Here is a 5,338-nt window from a genome sequence, read left to right as displayed (position 1 = left end):
AAAAAAAAAAAAAAAAAAAAAAAAGAAGTCAGGACAGGGAGGAGACATGGGGATCTGGGGTATCAAAAATGGCTGGCACCTCTCACAGGTGCTAAAGCTAGTATTTCTCCTCCAGGCCTTTGTGAAATCATAAAAAGAAAAAATGTTAAAAGTTTAATTAGGATGTCACAAAATATCAAGTAGAGGACTAGATGCATGGCATCTGGGGAGGGGTACATAGCTAACTAAGTCTCTGTTCAGACCATCTACTCTATAATGACCTGAAGCCTGGGTGGCAGCAGTCAGTCAGGCTCTGCCCCCGCCCCCCCCACCCCCGCCCCATGGCACAGGGGTGTCAGGGGGTCTGCCTTCACAGGTGTGGATCACTGGTAAAAAAGTTCTCCAAATTCTGCCTCTGGGGAACCCAGCGTGCTACAGCTCTCAGGCCCTCTAGACTACTCAGCTGCCCCCTGGACTTTAGGCCGGTGCCTTCAGCTTGCACCCTGCCGTCCATCACTGCAATCTCTCTCACATGGTCTTTCAGGGAGTTAACACAGACCCACAGGAATAAAAGGGCATCTTTTTTGAGGGTGGCCCCTAAGAGATCAGATAGAGTTCATGGAGTGACTTTTTTGGTTATGTCAGAGTTGTTTTGGATTACTGCCTTCAGTTTTTAACAAATAAATGTGTTTACATAAATAAAACCTAGGCTCTTGAAAACTTCCACATCAACATGTAAACAGACCCACAGATATATATCCACACAATAGAACGTTTTGCAGCAATAAAAAGGAGGTGGGTTACTGAGAACTATACACAAAACAACTTTCAGGGCATTTTGCTTGATGGGGAAAAGCCAGCCTCCAAAGAGAATGAGTATGTTGCATAATTCCATTTATGTGAAGAGAAAATTCACCCTAAAGTAGCCAAAAATCAGGACAGTAGCTACACATGAGAACAAGGATAGACTGGAGGGATCCCAAGGGAATCTTTCTGGAATGAGGGAAATATTCTATTATCTTGATGGGAAGGGTAGTTATACAGGTATATATAATCATCAAAACTGAAAATGTATGCTTAGTATATCCCTCTCCAAATAAGGGAGGAAGGATGATCCCTTCCACCCGTAACCTAAGTGTTGACCGGAGTGAAGCTTGGAGCCAAGCCACAGCGTAGCACTCTTCATAGCTAAGGACCTAATAAATACTTGTGGAGCCTGTAAATGAGTTAACTCCAATGGTCCCACATAATTTACTTCTAACAGATCGCTACCATTCTTTCCGCAATGTTCCCATTAGCTATTATTTTTCCTTTGCCCTCCACTATAAATATTATCTTAAGTTCTATCCCACAAGGGACAAGCCACTACTAACTCCCTAGAGGTTTTGAAAAAATGAGAACCCTGAGTCGGATTTACAGCACCGCAGGCAGCCAGCGGTCATCCAAAGCTGTATGAAATCATTAGTGTCCCAGCTGCCGCCCTGGCATGCATCTGACCTCTGATGTACTAATGAGTGGCCCATGCAGCTTCCAGCAGCAAATAAAAGACATCTTGTTCCAACACTGAGATCACCAACCATGTAAATTACAGATTTTTAAACCAGACATGAGAAGACAGATTTTGATGCCGACACAGAGTTTTCCCATGGCTTCCAAGGTTGCAAAAGTAAGGGACAGTTTTAATTTGTTGTGTTCTGGACAAGAGTCAGTGGTACTTCAGGGCTGACTTTTAAAAAATGGCCAGACTCTGTAGGTGGCCATGTAACTCAGTCCTTCCCTCTTAAACAGTGGGCAACATTGTACACCTGACACAGAAGTGGGCTAGGTTTCAATTGCCTGTGTGGCCAAGATTCTGTAGACAGGTGGATGTTTTTAAAGCAAGAGAAGGTACTCACCACGTGAGGGAAACTATGCTGAGAAGGGAAGTAGAAATAAAGACTCGGGTGAGAATAAACTAGTAAACAAAAAGTCTGTTAATACACTAGCCACGATTTTTTTCTACCCTAAACAGAACATATTGTTTCCCTTCTCTCCCCCTTCTAGTAAGTTTGGATCATTGTACTTAGTTGGACCCGTACATTATTCAGTTGCCATCTGTCTTAATTAGGGTTACTGGCTCAAGGTCTTTTGAGGAGGCCAGGCCCAGGGCTCACGCCTGTAATCTCAGCACTCTGGGAGGCTGAGGCAGGTGGCTTGCCGGAGTTTAGGAGTTGGAGACTAAACTAAGCAAAGCAAAACCCAGTCTCTATAAATAGAAAAACCAGGCTCGGCGCCTGTGGCTCAAGTGGGTAAGGCACCAGCCACATACACCTAAGGTGGCAGGTTTGAATCCAGCCCTGGCCCGCCAAACAACAATGACGGCTGCAACCAAAAAACAGCTGGGCATTGTAGAGGGTGCCTGTGGTTCCAGCTACTTGGGAGATGGAGGCAGGAGACTTGCTTAAGCCCAGAAGTTGGAGGTTGCTGTGAGCTGTGATGCCATAGCAATCTACCCAGGGGACAGCTTGAGGCTCTGTCTCAAAAAAAAAAAAAACACAAATAGAAAAACCAACCAGGTGTTGTAGCAGGCGCCTATAGTCAGAGGTACTTGGGAGGCTGAGGCAAAACAATCCCTCAAGCCCAAGACTTTGAGGTTACTGTGAGCTATCATGCCACAGCACTCTACTGAGGATGACCAAGTGACACTGTTTAAAAAAAAAAAAAAGTTTTTGGGTGTGAGAAAGCTCCAATCCTAACCTTCCTGGTGGCCCACAGTTACACTGTCACATTTGTGGACAATGCTAAGAGCTGGTTATCTTCTCACACAATGCCTCCAAATCAAGTGGTTGCCTCAGTATATGTTCCTGTAGAACTTTTGTTTGAATCCAGAGCTGTTCACAGGCAGGAATTCTTTTAAACCGAGAAAAGACCAATCCCAGGAAGTAGTAGATGGTGGTACACATGGCCTTGTGAATTCTCCTAATGCCAGGAAGCGCCCAGGCTGGGGTGGGGAAGTGGAGGTGTGTCTGTGAAGTAATGAGTGTCTGTCTCCAAACCCCATGCCTGGGCTCTTCTGTGGCACTACCCAAAACTGCACTGTCATGGATGGCATTAAAGACAGAGACCAGACATAACATTCTTTCACAATTGCTACATCTCCTCTCTCTCCCTGACATCTGGCAATAACCAGCACCTCTCTCAACAGCTTCCTCTGTGAGGAAAAGGCAAAGTGAGCAAGAGTAAAACCACAGTCCCTAGTGCAAAAGCTGGGGGCAAAAATAAGGTCTTAGTCTCAAGAAATTGATTTTCTTCTATTTTTGAGACTGAGTCTCACTACGTGTCCCTCGGTAGAGTGCTGTAGCATCACAGCTCACGGCAACCTCAAACTCTCAGGCTTAAACAATTCTCTTGCCTCCCAAACCTGGGACTACAGGCATCTGCCACAATGCCCACTATTTTTGGTTGTTGCAGTTGTCGTTGTTTAGCAGGCCTGGGCCGGGTTCAAACCTGCCAGCGTCAGTGTATTTGGCTAGCACCTTAACCACTGAACTGTAGGCACCAGCCAAGAAATTGATTTATTTTTATTTTTAATTTATTTTTGGCCGGGGCTGGGTTTGAACCTGCCACCTCCGGCATATGGGGCCAGCACTCTACTCCTTTGAGCCACAAGCACTGTCTGGATTTATTTATTTTTATTTTTATTTTTTTGAGACAGAGCCTCAAGCTGTCCCCCTGGGTAGAGTGCCATGGCATTACAGCTCACAGCAACTTCCAACTCCTGGGCTCAAGTGAGTCTCCTGCCTCCGCCTCCCAAGTAGCTGGGACCACAGGCGCCCGCCACAACGCCCGGCTATTTTTTGGTCGCAGCTGTCGTTGTTTGGCGGGTCCGGGCTGGGGATTCGAACCCGCCACCTTAGGTGTGCGTGGCTGGTGCCTTAGCCAGTTGAGCTATAGGCGCCGAGCCTGTCTGGATTTATTTTTAAAAACCCTTTTCAAGTTAGCAGTTTGTTAGGCAACAGTAGGAAACCCAACCCCATGGACACCACCACAAATGCCAAAGGGGCAACAAGCCAGCTGTGCAGAGCCCAGGCCAGGCCACCTACTGGGCAAAAGGGACATAAAAGGGCCAGTCAAAGTGTAAAGGGAAATGACGGCCTTCTCTTATAAGCCACCAATGGCCTGGGAGATCCTAGATAGAGCAATGGAGAGAAAAGGGGAACTGAAGTAAGACACCAAAGTTAAGTTATTTCAAATTAAGAACAATGAACACTTACAGGCCTTTTCAAAGACAAGTGTGAGGGTGGCATTCTTCCTTTCTTTCTTTGGAATGGGCACGCCATTCTCTCACTCCCTGCTCTCTTCCCTCTTTATCATCTCTTCCTCTTGCTCTCTTCCCTTTCTCTAATATAAACTTATACTTCTATATTCTTAAAAAAAAAATGAAAAAGGTATGAGGAAGAGAAACACAGCTCAAAAAAGAGGGGGAGTTACCTTTCTTGATGCTACCTGCAGGGTGGCAGCCATCTCCTATTCAGCATCATGGCCGTCCTTAGACCCTTTGTGAAGCCAAAGGTCGTCAAAAAGAGGGCCAAGAAGTTTATCTGGCACCGGTCAAACCAGTATGTCGAAATTAAGTGATATGTCAAAATGAAGCGTAACTGGCAGAAACCCAGGGGTATTGACAGCAGGGTTCTGAGAAGATTCAAGGGCCAGACCTTGATGCCCAACATTGGTTACGGAGCAACAAGAAAACAAAGCCCAGTGGTTTCCGGAAGTTCCTCATCCACAATGGTGAGGATCTGGAAGTGCTGCTGATGTGCAACAAATCTTACTGTGCAGAGACTGCTCACATTTCCTCCAAAAACTGCAAAGCCATTGTGGAAAGAGCAGCCCAGATGACCATCAGTCACCAATCCCAATGCCAGGCTGCACAGTGAAGAAAATGAACAGACAGCTCATGTGCACATTTTATTTGTATTTAAATAAAATCACAAAAACTGCAAAAAAATAAAAAAGAGTATAGGAGCAGGATTCTGGGCAAACCAGTAGAAACTGGCCCAACAAGGAAAATAACTGGGAGGAGAAAAGGCTGGATTCCGGTCTTAAGTGGTGTGACCTGGGGGAGAAAGGGCCCGACCCGTACAGGGAATCACACAGGATAAATAAACCCCAACTGCAAAGGATCAATTTAGCTGCCAAACCAGAAGCTGCAATGGGCCTTGCTAAGGCCAGAAATAAAAAGCCTAGTATCTTGGAGTGCACCCATCCTTCTTCCCACCAGTGTGTACAACTCTTCAATAAATAGGTTATAAAGAAACAGTAGTGGCTCGGCACCTATAGCTCAACCGGCTAAGGCGCCAGCCACGTACACCTAAGGTGG

This window comes from Otolemur garnettii, unplaced genomic scaffold, assembly GCF_000181295.1.
Source record: "Otolemur garnettii isolate 467f Iridium unplaced genomic scaffold, OtoGar3 scaffold00002, whole genome shotgun sequence".
Taxonomy (NCBI): Eukaryota; Metazoa; Chordata; class Mammalia; order Primates; family Galagidae; genus Otolemur; species Otolemur garnettii.
Note: the sequence above shows the minus strand (reverse complement) of the source record.